The sequence below is a fragment of the Eumetopias jubatus genome, unplaced genomic scaffold (genome assembly GCF_037043125.1).
Source record: "Eumetopias jubatus isolate StellerSeaLion01/CBP00866 unplaced genomic scaffold, mEumJub1_p1.0 scaffold_104, whole genome shotgun sequence".
Taxonomy (NCBI): Eukaryota; Metazoa; Chordata; class Mammalia; order Carnivora; family Otariidae; genus Eumetopias; species Eumetopias jubatus.
Window position 1 is genome coordinate 14,271 of NW_028274910.1, and position 12,236 is coordinate 26,506.

A 12,236-nucleotide genomic window follows, 5' to 3' on the forward strand; every position below is an offset into this window, starting at 1 on the left:
GAAGCCTTACCGGTAAAGTAAACGGTGATGAACGCGTTTTGTATGTTGTGTGTATAACATACTGTGTTCTTACGATAAAAAGCTAAAGAAAAGAAAATGTTAGAGAGGAGCTCATGAGTTAGAGAAAATGCATTTACAGCACTGTTATGTATATTTATTGGGAAAAACCCCCGTAGAAACCCATATTATTCAGGGGCGCCTGGGTGGCTCAGTTGGTTAAGCGACTGCCTTGGGCTCAGGTCATGATCCCGGAGTCCCGGGATCGAGTCCCGCATCGAGTCCCGGGATCGAGTCCCGCATCGAGTCCCGCATCGAGTCCCGCATCGAGTCCCGCATCGAGTCCCGCATCGAGTCCCGCATCGAGTCCCGCATCGAGTCCCGCATCGAGCCCCACATCAGGCTCCCTGCTCGGCAGGGGATCGACCTCTCTCTCTGACCCTCCCCCCTCTCATGCTCTCTCTCATTCTCTCTCTCCCTCTCTCTCAAAAAAAAAAAAAAGTTATTCATGGGTCATGTGTCTTGGCAAATAGATTTTCTGTTCCAAGATGGAAATGCTACCGGAGTAGTGGTGTTCTTGGAGACCTCCTTCTAACCCACCCCAGTAGGTGGTCATTTCCTTAATGCTCCTTGAGAGTCGGTTTGGAGGCACCTTTATCATGGGGTCACTTCTCAAGAGGAGACTCACTCTAAAGAGTCCCAGCGGCCCCACTGGTTCCAAGGTGCAGCCCCCTGCAGAACACCTGTCTCTCCTAGCATCCCACAGTCCGTCTTCTTGGAAGTTGCCCAAACTGCTTCCTGGCCCCCTCAGACAACCAAGGACGGTCAGAAGTACCTGCAGACAAACTGAAGTCTCTTCTACTCCAAAATCCCACCTTAATAGGATGCTTCCCAGTCCAAGACTTTTCCCCTTCTACCTGATAAAACTCAATTTCCTTTCTAAAACCCTTGAAAGTGACATCAGAAGGGCTCCCTTGCTGCAAGTTGATGGGTAAACAGCCTTTATTAATTTTGTCTTGAGGTCGTTTTGTTTGTGATAGTTTGAGGTATTTATTTCAATGACTTTTATTTTTTACTTTGAAGATTTTAATTGGTCCTTTTTCCTATCCATCTATTCTTATTTCATTTCTGTCTTTTGTTTCTTACTTTCAATTATCTAAGGAGAAGAAAATGTTTTGACTGTTGACTTGTTAACTTTCTTAGCATTGGGTTTCTTCACATGTCCTGGAATTTAGGTTTGCGGGCAGCGGGCAGGAGATAGCGGCTCTTCCCCCTTCCCCTCCTGCTCCTCACCCTTCCCTAGTCAGTGGCCTTGCCATCGCTTCCACCTTCAGCCCAGAACGGGGTCCCACGTGGCATGTCAAGGCTTTCAATAACAGGGAGAGCATGTCAGATGCAGGGTCTGCAGGCAGTGGTATTCATTCTTGGTCTTCAGTTTGGGTCTCTGTCTTTGTACTCCTAAGCCCCCACTGTGTTCAAAAGCCCTAGGCAGCTGTCAGCAACAGGGTTTTGTTGGTTGTTTGGTTTAGTTTCCTACACCACGTAGGACAGCCTCACCCAAGCCTGTGGGGTGAGCCCCTTGCCCACTCCGGTGGCCAACTTCCAGCCCCAGAAACCAGCCGACAGGAGCCACTCTCACCTCTGTTTCTGGTCCAATAACTTTGGTGTTTTCGAGCCCTGCTGTGTCTTTTTGTTTTCTGTTTCCATAATTTATAAATCCATTATGACTATGTGTTTGAAGCAATGTGTTCAAAATAAACTTCTAAATTCTAGTCTCATCTTGACTATTTTCATGTATTACCTTCTCCATTTGAAAACTTATTTTTAAAAAAGTTAATATTCTTGAGTAGTTGCTCCAACTTTCTGGTTCCAGTTTGCTATTTTGCTGCTTTTTATGTGGCTTGAATACAGGCCACTTTGTAGACACCCCTCTCAAATGACGCCGTGGCCTCCTATGTGCAAAATGAACTTGTGCTCATTCTTTTCCTTACTCCGACTCACTGCGGCAGCTGACATTCACCTCTTTCAACAGCTGACATTTGTTACACCAAGTGCTCGACCACACTCCACAGAGGACACTGTTAACACAACAGCTCAACCACACTGAAGACTTAACATTGTAACACCAGGTCCTTACATGTTTCCCTTCTGTGATAACTTTGAGACAAATCCTCTGGCTCTCCTCGATTAACTCACTCTCTCCTGGATAGTTCTCTTTCACAACCTACCCACTTTAAATAAGAACCCCTCCAGTCTTTTTTCTACATGCTGACCTCTCCTGGCTCCATTTCTGCATTGCTAATTTAGGTCAGTTTAGCCAAGATTCTTCATTCCCATTTTGTGCCCAGGTGAGGGATGGGTGTGGTGGGGATGCAAATATAACTAAGACATGGCGTCTGCCCTGCAGGAGGCTCTTCCTGGGCAGGGAGGCCAATCTGCAAACTGCTGGCTGCAACTTGGGCCACAGTGGAATGAATACGTGCATGCTGTAAGCCTAAAGTTCCGTTAGGGTCTTTGCAGGAGCTGGATGGCCTGCTGCAGCATTCAGTTGAAGAGTTTAGTGGAGGAACTGTTTACAGATGTGTGGGTGGGAATAAAAAACCAAAGCAGTTGGAGGGACTTCCGGGGACAGGTAGATGGGAAACCGTTCTCACCTCCAGGCTCAAAGAGACTGGAAGAGGAAGAGTAGTACTGGAGCCAAGGGGAGCCCAGGAGCCAGATGCCCCCCCCCAACCCCTACCCAGAGATGCTGAGGCTATAAAGCCAGGGTCACAGCACACTGCTCACAGGTAAAGTCTACCTGTCATCTGTTTGGTAAAGATAGTTTGTTTAGACATAACCATGCTATTTTATCAACATATCATCTATGGCCGCTTTCAAGCTATAATGGTGGAGTTGAGGAGGCCCTACAAAGCCTATGTGGCCCTTTACAGGCAAAGCTTGCAACCCCTGTTACAGAGGCCCAGGGCCTTGCTAATATCTGGGAACGGCAGGGGGGCATGCCCTGACAGCGCAGGGATGGACTGTTTCTATGGGGACAGCACTTCCCTTGAGCAGTCCCTGAAGGAATAATGAGAGAAGGCATAATAACACGTTAATGGAGGGGACTGGAGTGACAGAGAATACTTGCATAATCTTTAGGAAGGCATGGAACGAGTTTTCAAAAAAAGAACAGATGGAGGAAAGAGCAAACCAATAAGATGGTAGAGTTACACCTGAATGTCACTTCATGTACATTAAATGTAAGCCGACTAAGTACACCAATAAAAAGTCAAATTGTCAGATTGGACTACAAACCAAATCCAGATATATGCCTGAGGTCTAAGAGGCCTCATATGGAGAAGCAGAAAGTGAAAGGATAGAAGACCATGTGATCACTGGCCATAATGACGCGTCGTGAGTGTCCCTCACCTCCGCAGAGGAGGACCCCGATGCACACCATGGGTACGCGGCTGACCTGGGTCACAGCCAGAACTCGAACCCAGGCTCCAAAGGCCATGTTTAGCCTCTGAACCAGAGTTGCCAGCTGAGCGAGAATAAAGAGAATACTGACCGCCCGAGCTTGGACATAAGGCGAAAGGAGGCTGGCATGTCATTTCTTCTCACGTAAGGGTACAGGCCACCCGAAGACTGGGAAAATGGACTTCGTTCAACTGACTGCTATTTAGTAGAGGTCCCCAACTTAGTGAAATTAGACATTTGCGTGAAGGTTTTTGCCGGTAGAGAAGCAAATAATTTCAGTCCGGGAAGAAAATAGAACATCAAAGGATATAGTTTATTGTCCTTTACGATATTAACCACTTTTGTGTCTAACTAAGTGACCTGATCCTAACAGCTGTGAATTCTAGGTCCTGAAAAACTCTCCGAGGCTGTCTTAAGGTCCTACTCACCCACAGTCAGCTAGCGGACGATACAGAGCTAGAGCATCTCTAACACGAGACATTGCAGGAGGCATGGGGCAGAGTCAGCCCTGGCGGCAGCTAAGATCTAGAACCATCTGATGCACTAGAACGTACCCCCGAGTTGACTCAAGCCAGCCATGGAAGCAGCTCGAGAGCATGAGCCAGTGCCCCACAGACGAGAGCCCCTCTGCTCCGACCCGTGGACCCCGTCCACAGGCAAAACCCGCTCCGGCATGAGGTCCGGAGCAAAGCCAACTGCACACCAGTTCTCTCATCCGATCCAGCATCATTGCCAGAGTGAGAGCCAGCCCGAGATCGAGAGCCACTTCTCAAGGCAGCTCAGTGCTGCTATGGGAGGCTGTGCGGGGTTTCCTGTGAAAGGCACAGGGACAGGCGGTGGGGATCAGCACAGGGTGATCACCCTGGCAGGGTGGTGATCTTCTCTCCTCCTGCCGCTTCGGCACCATCTGCAGATGGAGGACTGGCCACTGCAGCGGGGCTGGTCACCACTGCAGGGTTGACGGGGCTCTGAAGCAGCTACAGACCCAAAGCCCGCTCCAGAGCTCGAGGCATTTCCATCTTCTGCTGCGGTGCCTTTGTCGGGAGCTCGGGAGCTGGAGCCAAGTGCGCCCCAGTGTGGGTAAGCCCCCTGCCCCTGCAGCCAGCTCCTGCCCCCGCTGCACAAACACAGGGGCGCTTACCAACTAGCGAGCTAGAGCAGACGCTCAGACGTGCACCAAGCGAGCATTACCTCCACCCACAAAGCCAGAGCCACCGCACACAGCAGCCCCCGCACCGACTGCGGACGACGGCCCCCCCCCCCCGGCGGCAGCTCCTGGGCTAGAGGCCCCTCTACCTGCTCGCCTGGACCAGCTCCAGTGCAGCAGTCCTCTCTGCTGCCGGTTCCTCCACCAAATTTGGCAACAATGCCAGCCTGAGAGTTCACTGAGCCCTGGAGTGCATTCCAGAACCAGCTTGAGCCCCACCACCGGGGACGGAGCCAGCTCCAGCTGCAGCTCCAGCACAGGTCCTGGGCTGGTTCCACGGCAGGAGGTGGGGGCATCCCTGGCATCGGCCGTAGCTCCGGCCCATGGCTTGAGCCACTCTGCCCAGGTCCACCTGTCACCGAACCTTTTTATTTTTTTCAAGAGAAACTTTTTTTTAGCATTTTATTTCTTAGAGAGAGGGAGGGAGTGCAGAAGCAGGGGGTGCAGCAGAGGGAGAGAGAGAGAGAGACTCCCCCGCTGAGCAGGGAGCCCGCACCAGGACTCGATCCCACGACCCTGAGGTCCTGACCTGAGCCGAAGGCAGATGCTTTAACCGACTGAGACACCCAGGAGTCCCCACCCTTCACCCTTTTCTGTTACAGGTTTTATGATTTTTACATTTAACAGTTAATATTTAGATTCAGTAAAAGTTAAGCTTCCGTCACTTTCAGCTGTACCATTCAAGGCTACTTCCTCAGGCTCCTGCATGAGCTCAGGCTTGGGTCAGGTTGACCTGGGTTCAAAGCCACAGCGGAGCCATGTCACAGCCCTGGGACAGGCAAGCTCCTATGCGAACTCTAGGAATCATGCCCGGGGCCATGGCGTGGGGAGGGGTAACTTGCCGGGCTGAATGCCAGGGGTCCCCATGATGCACAAAGTGCTGCCACGGGAACCCACATTCCAGAAAGAGCTCACTGCCCAGCTCATTTCGTTGGAGATCCTCGAACCAAAAACATGTTTGCATGTTGCATCCCAAAGACCGGAGGCTACAGGCTGAGGAAAGCAAACTGTGCAAACACTCCCTCGCTGGGGATGTCGTGTCAGGGCTCCCCGACGTCTCTGTCCATTTGGCTGGAAAGACCGAAAGGAGACACCAGGAGGCCCAGGGCCAGCCACCCAGCCCCACAGGGTCTAATCGATGTATGCAGCCCCAGGTCCCCTCCCCGTGTGTGCGTGTGTGTGTGTGAACAGGGGTCATGTGGGGCGGGCCAAACCGTTCAAGAGCAGGCTGATGAGGGGTCAGATACCCAGTGGACAGGTCATGTTCAAGGTCAAGGCTGGGTGGGTGGGGCGGGGTGTGGGGGGCTGCGCGCTTCTGCCTCAGGGTTTATCCTGATGGCCCTGCGGGAATGGGTCAGTGTCCCGCGTGCAGGGCTGTGCACGCACAGATGTGTGTCTGATCTGGGAGCAACAAGGGAACGGGGCAGGGGGACAGGGAGGTTGGCGGGGCAGGGCTGTGATGCCTCTGGGCCGGCTACCCGTCCCTGTCTTTGCAGGCCACAGATGAAATGGGGACGAGGCTGGCAGACACTTCCTCCTACTCCATGAGCTGGGGCGTGACCCCACAGGGGTCCCCAGGAGAAGGGGCTGGGGATTGTGGGGGAAGGCCTCCGAAACCACCCAGACCACTGTCCCTGGTGGTCATTGACTGGATTGTGCTCCAGGAGCCGGAGCCCATGGAGGTCAAGCCCGAGGCTGAGAAGCTTGGGGCTGGGTGCCTGTGGGTGTGTGGGGACGGGTCGGGGCTGGCCCCACAGGGAGGAGCCCCAGAGGCTGGTGAGGGTCCAGGAGAAAAGACTGGGCTCAGAGGGCCCAGCGGGTGGATGGCAGGCGGGGAGACGCCCCAGAGAGGGCTCCTTCCTGGCTGCGGCTTCTCTGGGAGGCACTGGGCTGGGCTCTGTCTTGCAAAGGCCCATGGAGAGGAGCCATGGGCTGAGCTCTTCTTCTCCTCTCTCAGCTGCTCCACCATCTCAGGAGCTAGAGCCAGGCTCCACCTGTGTCCCTAACTCGTGTGAGGAGCCAGGTGCAGGGGCAGAATCCATGCCACCTTCCATGGGGCTCTGGAAACACAGGAACTGTCACTCAGCTCGGAGGCATCACAGCCCTGCCCGATGTCCTCACTGTCCCCCTGCCCAGCCCCCCTGCTGCTCCCAGATCAGACACACACCTGTGCGTGCACAGCCCAGAGTCTCCCAGAGATGCCCCAGGTAGGAAAGAGACCTCCCTGGGACGTCTCCCGGACTGCAGTCCACCCACTGGACGCTCGGAGCCCAGTCTTTCCTCCAGGCCCCACACCAGCCTCCGGGGCTCCTCTCTGTGGGACCAGCCCTGACCCTTCCCCCCACACACTCAGGCACCCAGCCCCGGTGTTCTCACCCTCAGGCTCGGCCACTGTGGGCTCTGCGTGCTCCAGCTGGGTCAGCAGAAGGTGGGCTTGGTGCTCCAGGTCGGAACAGGGCATGTTGAGCTGCACATGGGCCACCAGCTGCTTGAGGCAGGGAACGTCTTTGGCTGACAGAAGTCCTCCGAGTCTAGTCCAGCCATGTGCCCAGAACGGAGGAGATGGCCCTGGAGGTAGGTGGGCAAGAAACAAAGTCAGTGGCCGGGCCTGCCCTTCCACACACCCCCTGGGGCAGCCTTGGGGATGCTCCATCCAGAGGTCAGGCCCCACCAGCCCACCCACACTGGACATCCAGGCAGGGGCAGGTGTGGCCAGCAGGTGCGGGGGGCCAGCAGTCTGCATGAGAGGGAGCCCTCCATCACAGGTGTGAGCACCCCTGCCTTCCTCAGGGGAGCGTGCCCCACGCCTCTATCTGTCTGTGGTCCCTCCTGTTGAACTGGAAACCCAAGGAGGGGGTGGTGTGGGTGCAGTGTCTGCTCTGTCCCAGCGCTGGGGAATCACAGAGGAACTGCAGAAATCTGTGAGGGAAGACGGAACCCAGGGGGTCCTGGGTTGGGGCTTGCTGCGCGGAGCCCACTGGCTCTAGCTCTGCAGGGGGAGCGAGCGCCTGCTCCGTGTCCGGGGAACACCCGCAGCTGACTGTGGAGCTGGGCCAGCTCGGATTTTGCATTGGCTCTAGCTCTGGAGTTGGTGACGGAGCCGTAGTTCCAGCGGGCTTACTCACACTGGGGCGCACTTGGCTCCAGCTCCCGGGCTCCCAAGCTCCCAGCAGTGGCACCGCAACAGAAGATCAAATGCCTCGAGCTGCGGAGCGGGCTTTGGGCCTGTAGCTGCTCCTGCATCCACGTCGACGGTATAGTGGTGACCAACCCCGCTGCAGTGGCCAGTCCGCCATCTGGAGATGGTGCCCAAGCAGTGAGGACGCACGGTCCCTGCTCGCGTGGGGCTGGCCGGAGTAGAGGTCAAACGAGGACTTCACGACCCAGGGGAGTGTCTCTGATCAGGTGGGATCAGGTGCCGGGAGCAGCGGTTCAGGCCCTTGCCCCTGTCAGGCACCTCAGGACCGACCTGTATGGGGCACGAGGTGAAGGGCATGCAGGATCCTTGGGCTGAATCCCCCCGTAGCCATTACCCCCAGGTAGCCGGTCCCGTCACCGCCCCGAGTTTTGTCATCCATGAAATGGGCAGGGGAGGAAAGCCGTTCGTGGGTTCAAGAGCCTTATCCAAGTGCGGAACCGGATCTAGATCATCTCTGGAGGGGGATTGAGCTCTAGCACCTGCCCCAGAGCTCGAGGCAGGTCCAACAGCGATGCGAGCCGCAGCTCCCGAGACTGGGGCAGCTGCAGCTTCAGCTCTCACGCCAGCTCTGGGATCAGAGCCCGGTGTGCAGCCTGAGCAGCTCCGACACCAGCTACGGAACTCGCCAGCCAAGGGCCAGCACCTTCATCATCACACCCTCGCCATCGTACACGAGGTCAGGAGAGGGGCTGGGGACCGAGAGGGTCCCTCCTGGGCAGGTCACCCCGTGTGCTTTGGTCACTCCATTCAGAGCTCACCCTCCCCACCCCTCCCACAGGTCACAGCCCCGGGCGTCCCCACCCCTGCTTCCCAAACAAGGCTCAAGGTGGACAAGCAGACCATGGATGTTGGAATTCGAGACTTGTACCTTAAACACTGTATACGTGTTGACCCACAAACTCCCCTTTATGGATTCTGTTGCAAATAGGGGATTATGGACACGGGTCTTCCCTTCAACAAGCTGGGATTGAGCTACCCACAGTAGGTGATGGGTGCACCTGCAGCCTGGGATGGGTGCTGCGCACTGTCCTCCCAGACAGGGGTGCCGTCACCCTTTCCTCCAGGGGACCTCCGCTTCCTCACGTTCTCCCCAGGGCTGCTGGTCCCCAGACCAGACACCTGCCGGTCTGAGGGTGACCAGCGCTGCCTCCATAGAGTTTTTTGTTTTTGCCAGAGTCCTTACCTGCTAGCTCCGCTTCTTTGACTCCCCCCGTGCCTGTCCCCACTTGGACTTGCATGCGTGTGGTCTCTCCCTGTGGAACCCAGTGACTTGGAGCCTGGTTCGGACCAGAGTCCGCTGAAACCTTTCTCTGGCCTTGGGTTGTGAGCAATGCATTGCCTTTTGGGGTGTGTCTTCCAGCTTTCTGCATTTCCCTGGTTTCTGTGTGGGCCACAGGAGGAACCAGCCCTGTCCTGTCTGGGGTCAGGCTGAGGTGTCCCAGCAGGAACAGGGGTCTCGGCCCCAAGATTGTGCCCATAATTCCTAAAGTGGCCTCTCTGATTACGTCTGATCTGTAAGCCCCAGGCATTTCAATATCGAATAAGGGAAATTCTGTGTCCAATAAACACAGAAGGAAACGAGTTCCCTTTGAAAATAGGGGGGCAGACACAAAGGCCCCTATTGCGTGATTCCACGTACAGGAAACACCCAGGAAAGGAACAGAGAGAGAAAGCAGCTTAGGGGTCGCCAGGGGCTGGGCTCGGGGAGAAATGGGCAGGGAGGCCTTCTGGTTCAGGGTGTCCTTTGCGGAAGTAGATATTGTGCAGCAATGTTCTGTGGTGCGGTGGCACAGCATTGGGAATATAATTAATGCTGCAGACTTGTCCAACAGAAAACAATTAATTTTATTTAAAATAAATAATAAACAGCGTAGAGGATAAGGAAAGATAATATAACAGTTAATATGTACCAGAGAGAAAGAACACAGGGGGAGGGGATGAAACAATCTGGCGGGGCATCAGGGTCGGGTGATGGAAATAAGGGGAATTGTACAAGGGGCTCTCCCCACGAGGATGTGGGCTCTGGCTGTGGTTCTGGGAGCCCTGCAGGAACAGGAGGAGGGGCAGGGCCAGATGCAAGAGCAGAGCCAGATACAAGAGCAGGGACAGGGTCCGGATGCACGGTAGGAGCTGGGTCATGGGCAAGTACAGGACCACAGGCAGGGCCAAGGGAAGGGCCCGCGGTGCTGGAAAGCAGGGGAAAGGGCATTGGCTCTGGCAGGGGCAGGGACAGGGACAGGGACCCAGGTAGGGGAAAGGGCATTGGCTCTGGCAGGGGCAGGGGCAGGAACGGGGACCCAGGCAGGGGAAAGGGCATAGGCTCTGGCAGGGGCACGGACAGGGACACAGGTAGAGGAACGGACAGGTGCAGGGGCAGGAGGTGGGTCATGGGCAGGAATGGGTGCACATGCAGGGGCAGGGAAACGGGTAGGGAAAGGGGAAGGAGCTGGGTCAGAGGCAAGCACCGGAGCAGAGGGAGGGGCAGGGCAATGGACAGTTGCAGGGGCAGAAGCCGGGACAGGGGCAAGAACAGGAATACAGGCAGGGGCAGGGGAAGGGGCAGGATCCAGGGCAGGAGCTGGGTCAGGGGCAAGAACAGTTGCACACGTCGGGGAAGGGGCAGGTGCAGGGGCAGAAGCCGGGACAGGGGCAAGAACAGGAATAGAGCCAGGGGCAGGGGAAGGGGCAGGATCCAGCGCAGGAGCTGGGTCAGGGGCAAGAACAGGTGCACACGTCGGGGAAGGGGCAGGGGCAGGGGCAGAACCCGGGTCAGGGGCAAGAATCGGAGCACAGAACGGGGCAAGGGAAGGGGCAGCCTCCAGGCCAGGGGCTGGGTCAGGATCCGGAGTAGGGGCAAGAACAGGTGCACAGGCAGGTGCTGGGGAAGTGGCAGCTGCAGGGGCACGAGTAGGGGCAAGGGAAGGGCCATCGGCTCTAGCAGGGGCACGGGCAGGGGCAGGGACATGAGTGGGGGCAAGATTTGGGTCAGAGGCGAAAACAGGGACACAGGCATGGGCAGGGGAAGGGGCAGGACTTGGGTCAGGGGCCAGAACAGGAGCACAAGCAGGGGAAGAGGAAGGGGCAGGTGCAAGGGGAGGGACAGGGTCTGCAGCAGTGGCACATACAGGAACCCAGGTAGTATCTGGGTCAGGGGCAGGGACAGGGGCACTGGCAGGGGTAGGGACGGGTCAGGATCCAGGGCAGGAGCGGGGTCTGGGCAAGGAGCAGGGCCACAGTTCGGGGCAGGCACAGGGGCCCTGGCTCCAGCAGGAACAGTGGCAGGAACAGGGACAGGCTCTCTGGGCACAGGTTCTCGAGCAGGCCCTTCCTGGTCGGCGTCAGGCTCTCCGTGGGCAGGTGCCAGGTCAACTGCCGGCTCCTGGGCTCCTGCTGAAGTCTCTGCAGGCACCACCCCTCCCTGTAGAGCTGCTGAGGGAGTTGGAGCCGGCTCTAGCTCCTTAGGTCGTGGAACATCTGTGAGAGGAGAAAAGCTCACCCCCGTGCCTGCTCTCCGTGGGTATTTGCAAGACAGAGCCCAGCCCAGAGCCTCCCAGAGAAGCCGCAGCCAGGAAGGAGCCCTCACCGGGACGTCTCCCCGACTGCAGTCCACCCGCTGGGTGCTCTGCACACAGTCTTTGCTCCTGGCCCCACACCAGCCTCTCGGGGCTCCTCCCTGTGGGGCCTGCCCCGACCCGTCCCCACACACCCACAGGCACCCCGCCCCAGGCTTCTCAGCCTCGAGCTCGGTCTCCGTGGGCTCCATTCCTGGAGCACAATCCAGTCAATGACCACCAGGGACAGTGGTCTGGGTGGTGTCAGAGGCCTTCCCCCGCAATCCCCAGCACCTGCTCCTGGGGACCCCTGTGGGGTCACGCCCCAGCTCCCGGAAATATCACGGCTGTCCGCCAGCCTCCTCCCGATTTCATCCGTGGTCTGCAAAGACAGGGACGGGTAGCCGGCCCAGAGGCATCACAGCCCTGCCCAGCCAGCCTCCCTGTCCCCCTGCCCTGTCCCCCTCCTGCTCCCAGATCAGACACATCTCTGCGTGCCCAGCCCTGCACGTGGTACAGTGACCCCCGCTCCAGGGCAATTGGGATAAACCCAGGGCAGAAGCTCGCATCCGCGCACACCCCGTCCCACCCAGCCACCCTTGACCTTGAACAAGACCTGCCCACTGGGTATCTGACCCCTCATCAGCCTGCTCTTGAATGGGGTTGGCCCACCCTACATGACCCCTCTTCACACACACACACACACACACACACACACACACACACACACACACACACACACGGGTGGGGACCTGGGGCTGCACAGGTGGATTAGACCCTGTGGGGCTGGGTGGCCGGCTCTGGGACTCCTGGTGTCACC